This window comes from Mus musculus, chromosome 4 (assembly GCF_000001635.26).
Source record: "Mus musculus strain C57BL/6J chromosome 4, GRCm38.p6 C57BL/6J".
NCBI classification, from domain to species: Eukaryota; Metazoa; Chordata; class Mammalia; order Rodentia; family Muridae; genus Mus; species Mus musculus.
Window position 1 is genome coordinate 54,877,926 of NC_000070.6, and position 16,455 is coordinate 54,894,380.

At 42.4% G+C, this 16,455-nt stretch overlaps 1 long non-coding RNA gene across 1 annotated transcript in view; it reads right to left on the reverse strand.

Annotated features, from left to right (window-relative positions):
- Gm34133 overlaps window positions 1-16,014 on the reverse strand; it is a 42,695-nt gene extending 26,681 nt beyond the window's left edge. Inside the window, exons 1-2 of the long non-coding RNA XR_390579.2 lie at window positions 15,892-16,014; window positions 15,584-15,738 (exon numbers count right to left, since the gene is read on the reverse strand). This is a non-coding gene — a long non-coding RNA (predicted gene, 34133). The remainder of the gene's footprint in view (window positions 1-15,583; window positions 15,739-15,891) is intronic.
- Window positions 16,015-16,455: the final 441 nt, after the last annotated feature.

Below are 16,455 nucleotides of genomic sequence, written 5' to 3' on the forward strand. Positions count from 1 at the left end.
CTCCTTCTCCTTCTCCTTCTCCTTCTCCTTCTCCTTCTCCTTCTCCAAAACATGAGCTTCTAGACTAGAAAAAGTACAACCCAGGGGTAGAAATCTTGAATCTGACACTACACACACACACACATTCACAGATGCACACACACAAGCATTTACATACACACACACCCCGTAGGAAAGAAATATATATATTCTGTTGTTCAAAGAATGACCATTAATATGGTAATGTTCAAAAAATTCCTATCTGTATTTATAGTGAGTGTGTACAGTTTCCTAAAAGAGGTGGGGGGTTTTTTACATCATAAAAAAGGAAACTGGAGAATCATTACAAAGGCCCTGTCATGAACACTTTCTGATATTACCTGCATGTTTAGAACATTTTCATTACTTTAATATAAACATCAGGAAAAACAATACCGTGTGATTCAATTTGAGCCCTCAGAACCAACCCAGAGTTTTTGCTTTGGGTTCTGTAGAAGCAGGACCTGCAGAAAGGATTCTTCCATGAATGAGAAGGGTTCTCTGGAGAAAATGGGAGAGTTAGAAAATCGGGTTAGGAAAATAGAAAGAAGCTGAGTGTGGTGAAAGATTAGGTTGCATTCAGCCTTAGGCTGCATCTATGGAGGATGAAGGATGCTGTCATTTGGTCTGCTTTGGGGCAAATGAGCTGGAGTTTCCTATTGCTGCACTTATGGACAGAAAACCATGGTGATTACAAAGTAAAGAAAGGAACTGCACCTCATAGAAATGTCTGTGTTCATAAACTCCGGACTAAAGAGAGCTGAGTCATCTTCCTTCCATTAGTGAGCCTGTATGGTAAACCACTGGCTCCAGGGATTCCCCAAGGATGTAAGCCACTACAGCTCATGGACCCTGAGGAAAGGCTGTCTCAGAGCTCAGACAGAAGCCTCTCAAAAGGTTAAGGAACATGATAATGAGGAATAAAACATTCACGACCTGTGGGAGCGAGTCCAAGGACACCTGCATATACAGTCAGCATCCACTAGACACTAGTCCTCAATTTGTCACTCATCATGTAGTGCCTGCCATATGCCAGACAGTGGGCTATAAACTGAACTTACAAGAATGAGAGATCATTTTCTGAAGGAGTTCCATGCGAATGTCTGGCGGTGCAGATCAGTTAGAAGAGTATCTGCCTGCCACTTGTGAGTCTCTGGATTCAATCCCCTGCACCACATAGACCAGGTTGAGGTCTCAAATCTGATGTTGTACCATACCTGGCTTCTTCCTTTTCTTCTCATCATGATTTCCCAAATGTGGTCTCAGCACTGAGAGGTGGAGGCAGGATAATCAGCCATTCAAGGCCATTCTCCATTATACTGTAAGTTTGAATCCAGTCCAGGATACATGACACTATTTTTTTTTACTGTTGTTTTGTTTTTGTTTTGTGAAACAAGCTTTTCTCTACAGAGCCCTGGCTGTTCTGGAACTCACAATGTAGACCAGGCTGGGCTCGAATTCACAGAGATTGGCCTGCTTGTGCCTCCCAGACACTGGGACCAAAGGTGTGTGCCACCATACCCAGCAGACTTTTTTAATTTAATGAAACATTAAAACATCACAAGCAGAGCTGTTAATGAGATAGAGAAAGAAACAAGGAAGACAAACATGTCAGCACATATCACTGAAAGATCATTTTTGTTTCATACTCTCATGGATGAAGGTGTCATGAAACTATATACAATGGAGCATATAGTAGCCAAGAATGGATTTAATGCACAGCTGCAAAGAAAATGCAATCTTAAACACTACACGCTTTTTTTTCTTTTTAAAAAATGAATGAATGAATGAATGAGTGAATGAATATCCCTGCCACAGGGAATAGCACGCTGACTAGGCAGAAAGATAGGGCTTCTTCTATGTCTGGAGAATAAGGTTAAAAATGTAAGTGACAGACCACATGAAGCTCAAGAAGAAGGAAGACTAAAGTGTGGATGCTTCCGTCCTTCTTAGAAGGGAAGAAAAATACTCAAGGGAGGAAATATGGAGACAAAGTGTGGAGCAGAGAGTAAAGAAAAAAAATCATCCAAAGACTGCCCCACCTGGGGATCCATCCCATATACACTCATCAAACACAGACACTATTGTGGATGCCAAGAAGTGCTTGGTATCAGGAGCCTGATAAAGCTTTCTCCTGAGAGGCTCTTCCAGAGCCTGACAAATATAGAGGCATATGCTTTCATCCAACTATTGGACTGAGCACAAGGTCACCAATGGAGGAGTCAGAGAAAGGACTGAAGGAGCTGAAGGGGTTTGCCACCCCATAGGAAGAACAACAGTATCAACCAACCAGATGCTCCAGAGCTCCCAGGTACTAAGCCACCAACCAAGGAGTACACAAGAAGGGAATCATGACTCCAGCCGCATATATAGCAGAGGATGGCCTTGTTGGGGATCAGTGGAAGGAGAGGCTCTTATTCCTGTGAACGTTCGATGACCCAGTGTAGGAGAATGCCAGGGCAGAGAAATGGGAGTAGGTAGGTGGGAGTGGGAACACCCTCATAGAAGCAGTGCGAGGGGGACTAATATCCAATATATATAAAGAACTCAAGAAGGTGGACTCCAGAAAATCAAATAACCCCATTAAAAAATGGGGCTCAGAGCTGAACAAAGAATTCTCACTTGAGGAATACTGAATGGCTGAGAAGCACCTGAAAAAATGTTCAACATCCTTAATCATCAGGGAAATGCAAATCAAAACAACCCTGAGATTCCACTTCACTCCAGTCAGAATGGCTAAGATCAAAAATTCAGGTGACAGCAGATGCTGGCGAGGATGTGGAGAAAGAGGAACACTCCTCCATTGTTGGTGGGATTGCAAGCTGGTACAACCACTCTGGAAATCAGTCTGGCGGTTCCTCAGAAAACTGGATATAGTACTACCGGAGGATCCAGCAATACCTCTCCTGGGCATATATCCAGAAGATGCCCCAACTGGTAAGAAGGACACATGCTCCACTATGTTCATAGCAGCCTTATTTATAATAGCCAGAAGCTGGAAGGAACCCAGATGCCCCTCAACAGAGGAATGGATACAGAAAATGTGGTACATCTACACAATGGAGTACTACTCAGCTATTAAAAAGAATGAATTTATGAAATTCCTAGCCAAATGGATGGACCTGGAGGGCATCATCCTGAGTGAGGTAACACATTCACAAAGGAACTCACACAATATGTACTCACTGATAAGTGGATATTAGCCCAAAACCTAAGATACCCAAGATATAAGATACAATTTCCTAAACACATGAAACTCAAGAAAAATGAAGACTGAAGTGTGAACACTATGCCCCTCCTTAGAAGTGGGAACAAAACACCCTTGGAAGGAGTTACAGAGACAAAGTTTGGAGCTGAGATAAAAGGATGGACCATGTAGACACTACCATATCCGGGGATCCATCCCATAATCAGCTTCCAAATGCTGACACCATTGCATACACTAGCAAGATTATGCTGAAAGGACCCTGATATAGCTGTCTCTTGTCAGAGTATGCCTGGGCCTAGCAAACATAGAAGTGGATACTCACAGTCGGCTATTGGATGGATCACATGGCCCCCAATGAAGGAGCTAGAGAAAGTACCAAAGAAGCTAAAGGGATCTGCAACCCTATAGGTGGAACAACATTATGAACTAACCAGTACCCCGGAGCTCTTGACTCTAGCTGCATATGCATCAAAAGATGGCCTAGTCGGCCATCACTGGAAAGAGAGGCCCATTGGACACGCAAACTTTATATGCCCCAGTACAGGGGAACGCCAGGGCCATAAAAGGGGAGTGGGGGGGTAGGGGAGAGGGGGTGGGTGGCTATGGGGGACTTTTGGTATAGCATTGCAAATGTAAATGAGCGAAATACCTAATAAAAAATGGAAAAAAAAATTTATCTATTTATTTTATCTCATGCGGATGAGTGGTTTGTTTGCATGTATGTGCATGGATGTATGCCCAGGTTCCCTCAGAGGTCAAAAGAGGACGCTAGATCTCCTAAAACTCTAGTTACCCACAGTCATGAGTTAGCATATGGGTGCTGAGAAGCAAACCCACTTTCCCTGCAAAAACAAGCACTCTGAACAGCTGAGCCATCTTCCCCAGCCTGCATTAGACACTTTTGAACAAGTGGAAGAACCCGAGATCACTGGACATAGAGGAAAGCTCTGCACAGTCAGCATGGCTGACCTGCTCCTACCCCGCCAGTCCCACACAGTCAGCATGACTGAGCTTCGCTCCAGCTCTACATTACATGCTGGGTTATTTTTTTTCTGAGACAGTCATTAAACATTCACTCAGAAAACATTTACTGAGAGCAGCAACAAGCAACAGACACACAAGACATCCTGAGCTCTCTGTCTCACACTACGTAGCTGTCTCTGCCTGGGAAGTAAGGCTTGCAGAGCCTTGACCCCTGTCCAGTACCCAAGATGAAGGCAGTAAAAGAAAAAATGAACCTGGTGGTATTTATTTAAAATCTCAGGAGAGGGAAGAAAGGGAACTAGAAGTTGAAGGTCAGCATTGGATATATATAAGGAGTTCCAGAGCTTTTTTGTGAGTGAAAGAATGAATGAATGAATGAATGAATGAATGAATGAATGAATGAATGAATGAGTGAATGAATATCCCTGCCACAGGGAATAGCACGCTGACTAGGCAGAAAGATAGGGCTTCTTCTATGTCTGGAGAATAAGGTTAAAAATGTAAGTGACAGACCACATGAAGCTCAAGAAGAAGGAAGACTAAAGTGTGGATGCTTCCGTCCTTCTTAGAAGGGAAGAAAAATACTCAAGGGAGGAAATATGGAGACAAAGTGTGGAGCAGAGAGTAAAGAAAAAAATCATCCAAAGACTGCCCCACCTGGGGATCCATCCCATATACACTCATCAAACACAGACACTATTGTGGATGCCAAGAAGTGCTTGGTATCAGGAGCCTGATAAAGCTTTCTCCTGAGAGGCTCTTCCAGAGCCTGACAAATATAGAGGCATATGCTTTCATCCAACTATTGGACTGAGCACAAGGTCACCAATGGAGGAGTCAGAGAAAGGACTGAAGGAGCTGAAGGGGTTTGCCACCCCATAGGAAGAACAACAGTATCAACCAACCAGATGCTCCAGAGCTCCCAGGTACTAAGCCACCAACCAAGGAGTACACAAGAAGGGAATCATGACTCCAGCCGCATATATAGCAGAGGACGGCCTTGTTGGGGATCAGTGGAAGGAGAGGCTCTTATTCCTGTGAACGTTCGATGACCCAGTGTAGGAGAATGCCAGGGCAGAGAAATGGGAGTAGGTAGGTGGGAGTGGGAACACCCTCATAGAAGCAGTGCGAGGGGGACTAATATCCAATATATATAAAGAACTCAAGAAGGTGGACTCCAGAAAATCAAATAACCCCATTAAAAAATGGGGCTCAGAGCTGAACAAAGAATTCTCACTTGAGGAATACTGAATGGCTGAGAAGCACCTGAAAAAATGTTCAACATCCTTAATCATCAGGGAAATGCAAATCAAAACAACCCTGAGATTCCACTTCACTCCAGTCAGAATGGCTAAGATCAAAAATTCAGGTGACAGCAGATGCTGGCGAGGATGTGGAGAAAGAGGAACACTCCTCCATTGTTGGTGGGATTGCAAGCTTGTACAACCACTCTGGAAATCAGTCTGGCGGTTCCTCAGAAAATTGGACATAGTACTACCGGAGGATCCAGCAATACCTCTTCTGGGCATATATCCAGAAGATGCCCCAACCGGTAAGAAGGACACATGCTCCACTATGTTCATAGCAGCCTTATTTATAATAGCCAGATGCTGGAAAGAACCCAGATGCCCCTCAACAGAGGAATGGATACAGAAAATGTGGTACATTTACACAATGGAATACTACTCAGCTATTAAAAAATGAATTTATGAAATTCCTAGGCAAATGGATGGACCTGGAGGGCATCATCCTGAGTGAGGTAACCCAAACACAAAGGAACTCGCACAATATGTACTCACTGATAAGTGGATATTAGCCCAGAAACTTAGGATACCCAAGATATAAGATACAACTTGCTAAACACATGAAATTCATGAAGAACGAAGACCAAAGTGTGGACACTTTGCCCCTTCTTAGAAATGGGAACTAAACACCCATTGAAGGAGTTACAGAGACAAAATTTGGAGCTGTGACGAAAGGATGGACCATCTAGTGATTGCCATATGCAGGGATCCATCCCATAATCAGCTCCCAAACGCTGACACCATTGCATACACTAGCAAGATTTTGCTGAAAGGACCCAGATATAGCTGTCTCTTGTGAGACTATGCCGGGGCCTAGCAAACACAGAAGTGGATGATCACAGTCAGCTATTGGATGGGTCACAGGGCCCCCAATGGAGGAGCTAGAGAAATTACCCAAGGAGCTAAAGGGAACTGCAACCCTATAGGTGGAACAACATTATGAACTAACCAGTACCCTGGAGCTCTTGACTCTAGCTGCATATGTATCAAAAGATGGCCTAGTTGGCCATCACTGCAAAGAGAGGCCCATTGGACTTGCAAACTGTATATGCCCCAGTACAGGGGAATGCCAGGGCCAAAAAGGGGGAGTGGGTGGGTAGTGGATTGGGGGTGGGTGGGTGGGTATGGTGGACTTTTGGGATAGCATTGAAAATGTAAACGAGGAAAATACCTAATAAAAATAAAATTAAATTTAAAAAAAAAGGAAAAAAAAAAGAAGCAGTGCGAGGGAGGATGGGCTAGGGGGTTTCTGGGGTGGGGATAACTGGGAAATGGGAAACCATTTGAAATGTAAATAAAGAAAATATCCAGTAAAAAAGAATTCCTCAAAAATAAAAATAAAGCAATTACACATTTAAATATATATGTAAATATACATATACATTTATATATATATATATATATATATATATATATATATATATATATATATATATATATATATATATATGTAAGTGAGCTCCAGGGAGGAGCTTCAAACAGTTAGTGACTTGGGAGCCTAGCAAGCCATGTTCTCTTGCCAGTGGCTCACTTGCACTGAATCTTGGAATTAATGGTTGACAATAGAGATGAATGAACATGAAGCATCAGAATGAAGGCTAGGGACCCCTGGGTCCAGAAATGAGCAAGATGCTCAGCAGAAAGTGAATACTGTGGAAGGAAGACAAGTGCTAGGTGATTCTCACCTCCTGCTCTGTGCCCCCTTGAGAAGCCCTCCTGCTAGCTGCTCCGAAATTTGCTCAAACTTCATCCAAACTCTTATCTTGACTCTCCTTGTTCTTGCACTGACACCACTTGTTAAGCTCCTTGCAAATTTTCCAGTGATTTCCTGATTAGCTCCTGCATCCCCAGTCAGCATGCAAAGGCTTTGCTGGTGAGGGGAAGAGGGAGGAAAACATGGCAGAGAGAGGAAGAAAGAAAAGCCTTTCATTTCAGTCTCTCCAGGTCAAGCACATGGCAAATGGAAGTCAGAGCTCACGTGTGCAAACAGACATAGCAGCACCAGTACCCTGAAGGTCGTAGGTGTTCCTCTCAGGTGAGGAAAAGAAATAGCACATTGTAGGTGGAAGGGGAACAGAGAACAGCAGCAATGCGCATGACTTCTCAAAATTAGGAAGATCGGCACAGCACAGAAACAAAATAGAGGAGGCTCTCTGGCATCAGGACTTGGTCCTATGAGAAAGATGCCAATCCCAAAGTGGGATGAGGAGTCAGTCAGAATCCACAAGGACTGAAGAACAAGAAGGGAGAAAAACACAATCAGAAGCTGTGTGCACCTTTCTCTGATGAGGGACTCTCTTTTGATGACAAAGTCGACTCCCAGAAATCTACGGTTGAAATGTGGAAAATTTTAAACTTCTCAACCAGAAATATTTTCGAGAGACATTAGGAAAGGAATAAGGAATATAAAAGGGTCAGCACCTGGAAGAAGGAACAGACATAAATCATAGATACTAAACAGACGTAAAACATAGATCAATCAAAGAGTTTAGTTTGATCCTTTCATGAACTCCTGCCCACCCACAAGTTGAAGTCTTCTCTCCACATATGTGCTGTGGCATGTGCACACACACAAAATAAGTAAGTAAATGTGTCTCATTTTGTTTTTTTCTTGGAGGCTGATAAACAGCAGTTAAGTGAGCTCCTCAAATGATAAGTTGGTAGTTAGGGTGCTTGCCAACAAGCCTGATAACCTGAGTTTGATTTACAGGACCCACAAAAATAGAATGAGAAAGCTGATCCCTACAAGGTATCTTCATACGCACACCTTTGACACCAATGTTCCTCACGATCACAGCACAGGTGACAAATCATGTGTAACTTTTAAGGTGGGGGGGGGTTAAGGTGAAAATAAGGGGTCAGGAGAACCTAAGAGAAACTTCCTGGGATGATCTGCTGCCAGATGGTGAAGGTATGATCACTCTAGTGGACGTTCAGTCGGTATGGATAAGGAGCACTTGAAGAACGGGCAAAAGGACTAAAGACAAACTGGTGTTTTCCTTTTTTCAAACTCTAATTGACTTAAATTAAATGAGTCCACATGATGAGTGGTTTCTGTGTCAGAGAGCCATGACCTAACCACCATTCTTAAGCTATGAAGAAAAGGACCAATAAAATAGTAGGATAAAGGAAGAGAAGCAAGACAAACACAGGATAGCTGGAGAAAGTGAGGACCCTTACCCAGTTTGTCAGTGGATTGAGTGAATGAGACCACAGGGGAGCTCTGCTTTGTTGCAGGGAAGAGATGTTGATAGGAGATGTGTTGGCACCAGAGTTGAACTCCCTGAGCTAAGAGACGTTAGGTTGGCAGGGGATCTTTGCCAGGGCACACTGAATAGCTTCTACCATCTTGAAGACTTGTAAAGCTACTGATTCTTTCCATATTCAACTCTGAAGCTACACCTAGAGCTGTTTTAGTGTTTGTGTCCACTGGGTTGAGGCCGGTGAATATGCCTAAGAGATATTTCATTTGACACTTCTTCCTAAGCGATAGTAGGTCTTATTCTTTGGAAGCCAATTTTGGTTCAGTCTTGAATGACATAAAAGAACCCTATAGAAATTAGCATTTAAGCTAAGCATGATGGTCCATGCCTGTTATCCCAGAATTAGAAAGACAAAGGCAAGAGGGCCAAGAATTCAGACAGGCCTTGAGAATGTAGTTAGTTCAAAGTCAGCCCAGAATACATGAGACCCTGTCTCCAAAAAAAAGAAAGAAAGAAAGAAAGAAAGAAAGAAAGAAAGAAAGAAAGAAAGAAAGAAAGAAAGAAAAGAAAAGAAAAGAAAAAGAAAAAGTTTCCATTCAATCCAGAGTGTATATTTTATATTTTCTGGCACTTTGTCTTTCAGGACATAGAAGAACTGATGGTGCCATGCTTTTGTTTGGGTTTTGCCTGGTTTTGAGACAAACGCCAAGGCTATGTAGGCCTGGCTGACCTGGAAATCACTCTATAGATCAGACTGGCCTCAAAGTCTCAGAGATCCACTCACCTCTGCCTTCAGAGTGCTGACATGAAAGGGGTATATCACCAAGGCCAGGGACAAGGTACTGCTTTATAGTGGTGAGATGGGAAACTCTTCCCATAAAAGAAAGAAAAGGAAGGAAGGAAGGGAGGGAGGGAGGGAGGGAGGGAGGGAGGGAGGGAGGGAGGGAGGGAGGGAGGGAGGGAGGGAGGGAGGAAGGAAAAAGCTAGAACCAAGTTCTTCAGTAGAATACTTTTCTCCGCACTACAGACTCCATTGAAATGGCTGGCAATGTCAAGAGGATAGAAGGATCTATAAAGGATGCTTTCTTTCTTTCTTTCTTTCTTTCTTTCTTTCTTTTTTTTTTTTGCTTTTTCTTTCTTTCTTTTTTTCTTTAAGCATAACAGATTCCACCTAGATTGAATGATTTCATTATTTACTTCCTACTGTTCTCCTAAGTATTCTTCCCCATTGAATATCATGTTTTACATTTTACACTAGGAAATCTAACCATGAAAAAAAAAAAAAAGAATTAGCATCATTACAGGGCTGACATACACAGGAAGGTTTTCCACGATGGTGATCCCCTTGATTCCCAGATCATCTTTATTCTGCAGCGGTGACAACTAAGACCCACAAGAGATGGTCTGCACAAGGTGGCCCAACTACAAGGTGGGACAAGCATAGGCCAGGTCTTCTTCATTCACACCTCATACAAAAAAAAAACAAAAAAAAACAAAAAAAACAAAAACAAAAAACACCTGGTGAGATGGCTCAGTGGGTAAGAGCACCCGACTGCTCTTCTGAAGGTCCGAAGTTCAAATCCCAGCAACCACATGGTGGCTCACAACCACCCGTAATGAGATCTGATGCCCTCTTCTGGTGTATCTGAAGACAACCACAGTGTACTTACATATAATAAATAAATAAATCTTTAAAAAAAAAACACCAAACTTTACAGAGAATTACTTCTTTCTTAACACAAGACACTTGAACCCATGATATCTTGACAATGTGCTTGCCTAAGTATGACCTGAAGAATCACACCACTAATTGGTAAGTCAACCCATCTAAGATAACAATTGCTAGGCAATCAATGGCTGCCGAGATAGGGAAAACTGTTCTTCTCCCCGCACAAATCTCCTAATAAATTATATAGTCCCAAGTGATAAGCCCCATGTGATAAGTACACAGACTCATAGATTAAGTATGTGTGTGCATCTATATGTCCATTTGCATTATGTGTTTATATATGTATCAATAATAATTAAAGAGAATTTGAGAGGAAGTGGAGGAGAGGAAGTGGAATAGTGGAAGTGATGTAAATATAGTACACATGCATACAATTCTCAAGAAAATTAAAAAAAAATAGACTCTGTAGAAGCTGTGGATAACTACCCAACACATACTATTGTTGAGGTGACTGGTCTTCAGGATAATTCTGTCTCCATTATCAGTCATCACTTTGGGAAGAAGCCACTACCCAATGGTCTCCAGATCAAATTCCCTTTACTCCTTAAGCAAGAGACACTTACTTAGGAATGAGTTTCTATTGTGCCTCAAAATTAATCATCTTCATCTTCTTCATCATCATCAGTCCTGTTGATGGCCATGCTGACAGATGAAAGAACACTTCCACTGAGCCTTTCACAATCCTGGAGTTTACTGTGAAACACCCCAAGAAGTTCAAAGGAACGTCTTGCTTAGGCAAATAATAATCTTGCCAGAACAAGATGGCTGTTACCTATAGCCAAACTCATCATGGTGCATTCCCTGTTGCTCACTTAGACTCAAGAAAACGGAGGCTTGGAGATGTTGCACAATCAAATCACACCTTGTAAATCAGGATCTGAGCACAGAACTCTTTGATTTCAAAGCCCAGGATACTTAACCGTGTAATGAACCGAGCTTATTTTGTTACATTTCCACAAATAGTTGGCTACTGGCAGTAGCAAAACAACCAAGCAAGCAAACATACAAACTCTTTGCCTTACATCTTTACATTAGGAAAACGCCAGACTCAAGATACATGACTTCATGCATTCACTCTTTAGGTCTATTAACTGATTTCTGTAGACCACTTTTCATTCAAATATTGATATATGTATGTCCTTGGAGAACTCAACCGCTGAAGATGGTGGTGCCCAATTCTTTTTATGCTCATAATCTATCTTTTTCTTTTGAGATAGAGTCTCTATATATAGCCTAGGCTAGCCTCAAATTTATATTCCTCCTACCTCTACTATCTGTGTGATAAGATTACTGGTATGCCCTGCTGCACCAGGTTTTATTTGTAAATACTAGGAATGTAAGCATGCATTCAAAGAGTTTATGTTTCCTTCCCCAGGCAGAAAACACTCTGTTGTAGTTGAGGTAGAACTGTGAAGCACTTAAGCTTGTTGTAAAAATTTGTCCTTTACTTACAGGCCTGCTGCTGGCAATTCATATACCGCCTTATACTAAATAGCACTCCACATTGTACAAATTGTTCAGTTCAAACTCTCTGGCCACAAATTACTACAGTGAATGTATATAGTCAGTTGTAGTGAGTATAACATTTTAGTCAAATTTTGGTAGGCATCAAGGAAGGATTATATTCATCTGCCGATCTTGACATACCCATTAGTAAACTGGTTTAGTTTAGGACACATATTTACAAAGAAGTGATTTCAGGAGATTCTAGAAGGAATCAGCTCAGAAGAGCAACTCGATTTTCCAGAAGGGAAAATATAGCAGGCATCATAGGAGTGGGGACTCTTAAGCTATGCCATGAAAGGAAGGTTGGAAGGAACATGGGGAAGAGAATTCAAGTAGAAGTGATAACATATGGGAGGCACAGTGATATTTCTTGCCATCATCACAGATGAGAGGACTGACCAGTGAAACTGAGCATTGCTTAAAGAGAGTCCTAGTCAGCCTATGCTAAGCAGTGAGCAGTGAGGTTTATAATGATGCCTATGAACCTAGGATGGAAACATTCGCTACTGAACCTATCAAGACCTCATATTTCATTATTTTGATTTGTAGTGCTAGGGATTCAACAGAGGTCTTTGTGCATGCTAAATAAGAACTTTGCCCCTGACCCCACTTAAAAGAAATTCACGAATATCATTCAAGTTGGTATTTATAACACTTTGCATTGCTATTGATAAGAAAACTTGACTTTTGAAGTAGTTCAATTGGTAGGATACTTGCTTAGCATGCTCAAAGCCCTGAATTTGATCCTGAGAAATAAAACAAGTCTCTAACCCAAGCACTTAAGAGATGGATGCAAGAGGATCAGAAGTTCAAGGTCATCTCAGAATAGCTAGCAGGCTCAAGCCAGCCTGAGCTACTTGAGACCCTGTTCTGATAAAATGATTAACATCCCCTCTCATCCATGTGTAAGGGCCACTTGTAAGAGTGTAGTAAAGGGAACATGATTACCACGGGTGAACAGTTAATCCATGAATGGTTTCATCTAGCCTGACTTGGTACATCACAACTTCCACACACCTGGATGGGACAACGCTATAGATGCCCCAGCTCCTGGGCTAGTGCCATTTCCAAACAATTAATAAAACGTTCAGCCTTGTGAACCTGCTGCCCTTCAGAGGCTATAAAGTGCCAAACCTTTTGCCTCACAACAAAATCTCAGCCATCAATGGTTGTTTTAAAACTATAATTCACGGGACCTATCTATTCTTAGAACATTCTACATCTACATTCTTTCTACAACTTTCTATATGCCAGTCCTGGAACCTTGATCAGCTCCTTGTTTACTCCGTGTGAGCTTTAAGGAATTCACAAAGAACTTACTGGTCACTGCAAAGCCAGGCATCATGTGGTGTGCTAGGAGAAACACAAGAAAAGAAAGTACCATGTCTGCTCACAACAAGCTTGCAATCTGTCACAGATAAACACAAGAGCCAAGTATATGAGTCAAGAGAACACAGAATTAAACATCATCACGTTGCGAGGTGGCCATCCTGCCACACTGAGAGAAGCTAAAACACTATCTTTGGAAAGCACACTGAAGTCAGAACCTGAGTTCAAGCTCGGGCAGCATTGCTTTCTAGTACAATGACCTGGACAACCTCTTGGAGCCTTTGAACTCAATGGCTTTGTCCCCTTCCTGTCATAAAATTCTATAACTCTCCATGACTCATCTTGAGACGCAATGAAGGCAGAGTAAACTTTGTATGAGCAGAAAGGAACAAAGGGGCATTTAAGATATGAATAGTGTGAATCAGAAAAAGAGAAAGAAAGAAAGAAAGAAAGAAAGAAAGAAAGAAAGAAAGAAAGAAAGAAAGAAAGAAAGAAAGAAAGAAAGAAAGGAAGGAAGGAAGGAAGGAAGGAAGGAAGGAAGGAAGGAAGGAAGGAAGGAAGGAAGGAAGGAAGGAAGGAAGGAAGGAGAAAGGAAGGAAGGAGAAAGGAAGGAAGGAGAGAAGAGAAGAGAAGAGAAGAGAAGAGAAGAGAAGAGAAGAGAAGAAAAGAAAGGAGAAAAGAAAAGAAAAAGAAACTGGTGATGTGTGCAGGGAAGACACTCATTATGAACTAAGAGTTAATAAAAACCCACTGCCATTCTGACCAGCATGGCCACTGCCTTTCACTCACAACCCTTGGCCCTCCTCCTCTCCTACTGCCATCCCATGTAATCCTAACCTAGCTAGGTCACCAGAAATGGCCAGAAATGGAGCTCTACTCTAAGAAATTCAGCTTGTTGACCATAATAACCCTATGTACACTAGTTCAGACAAAAAGGAGCATATTGAAATGAAGCAGGAGGACCTTGCACATTCCAAGTGTAACGGAAGTGTAAACCAGGCCTCGTGTGACTTGGAAGCAGCCATTCACTTCATCTGATGCTCCAAGCACTCGCTCACTTCATGTGAGGCCCTGAACCCTGTGGTGTCTTGCTGTAACTATTTTCTGTCCCCTTCTGACCCTGCCATCTTTGTCATGCTTGCCCTGATATAGCGGGGCCATAGCACCAAGCCTCTCTCTAGCCATTCTTGAGGTACAATGTTTCATGGGGTGGTACTGATACTTGTTCTAAGGGAAGCCTTTGATTAACCATAGACCAGTAGATGAAGCTGTAATTCTCTGTAGTTCCTCTGCTTATTAGATGCTATAGACTCTATGGTACCCAGTGTGTCTCCTCTCAGGCCCTGGTTCTAGCTTGAACAAGTTAGGCTAGATTAACAGAATAACTTACCTATACTGAGCAAACCGACTATATTCCTGCTGCTTTGCACAGACTATTAATGTATTATAGTTTAGACATATACATAATTAAAAAGATTGGTGAGCTAACACAGTGACCTCACTATCCTATATAGCATCCTATTAAGAAGTAGTACTCCGAGTTCTATAAAACAATAAACTTTTATTTAAAAACAAAAGGCTATTCTTAGTTTGGCGGTTGTCTTCATAGAGTATCTACCAATGGAATATAGTGAACATAAAGGCGAAGTGAAGGAGATGAGTATTACGAAATATTGAAGACTCAGTGTTTGTGTGTGTGTGTGTGTGTGTGCGCGCGCGCGCGCGTGCACGTGTGTATTCAGGTGGAGAATCAGAGTCAGATACTTGGAAAATATTTTACTTTCAAATGGCAGACAAGAAGAAAGTAAGGGGGTGAGCCACCCTCCAAGACAAGAAGAAGGAAGCATGACTGGGAGTGATGGTGTATGCCTCTAATCCCAAGATTTAGGAGAGAGAGGCAGGAAGATTAGAAGTCAAGGCCAGCCTCAACTGCATAGGCAGTTTAAGGCCAACCTGTGCCTCATGAGACATGAGACAATGTCTTAGGAAGAAAAAGAATGAAAGGGAGGGAGGGAGGGAGGGAGGGAGGGAGGGAGGGAGGGAGGGAGGGAGGGAGGGAGGGAGGGAGGGAGGGGAGAAAAAAAGAAAAAGAGAAAGGGGAAACTAAACTACCCTTTCGTTGCTAGCAGCCATCTGCCACAAACTGTCCAAGAACTAGACATACAATTACTTACGCCTCATAAAATCTAACAGAAAGCTACTATTAGTCCCACTACCAGACAAAGGAGCTGGTACAGCCGACTTTACATGCGTGCTACAAAACCAATATTCCACACAAGGCCCCTTTGACTTCAAAACCCACCTTCAGTCAGCACCCCTCACTCCTCCAGTGAGCACAGAGGTTCTAGCACAGGCTCTGAGGCAACTTCCTGGAACTTCCCCAGTCTTGCGGCAAGAAGCAAGTTTTCTCAGTCCAGGAAAGGTCCTTCTGAACACACACCCACACACAAAGGAAATCTGTTCAAAAGATTGGGCTCACATGAGTGTGAGAGCTTAGAAAAGTTTCAGACTCAACCTAAACCCCTCACCCTTCACTCTGCTGGACCCAGCTAAAACTCCTGATCTTAAATTCCAGCTGTCTTGGGTTGAGCTGATTCAAGGTCTCCTTACCATATACTATCTGCTCTGATCATGAGATCTGGAGTAAGCGGGTCCGTGGCTAGTTCCGTATGCAGAGTTTTACATAACTCAAATGATCTGCGTGTCTTTTCTCCAGCCTCTGTTGATGAGCAATCTGAGAAAGAAATTGTTGACAATGATGAACATGCATATACATAAATATGCATGAGGCCAAGATAATGCAGCAGTTATTGCTATTATTACCCCTACGTTGCTTTGGATGCTGTGATCCGTAGCCACATGATCAGTCCTATAAAGAGGGAAAGGTCACCCGCCTAGACCTTATTACAGGCAAACAATGGTTTCTGCAGACTACAAAACATATCTGAATATTGAAGAAATGCAAAGAAGTCCAAGTAAATACACTTACCTCAGGGAAAAAAAAAAAGCTAAAACCACGTCAGCACAGACATTTTAAAATGAAGATGGACCAAGCGCTGAAGACAGAGAAGAGGAAATCAAATATGCCATCGAAGTAATCTTCCATGCTGGCCCTCAGGGGACAAGCTAAGTAACCTAATAGGTGTTTTCCATCTTTGAATTCTATGACTGGAA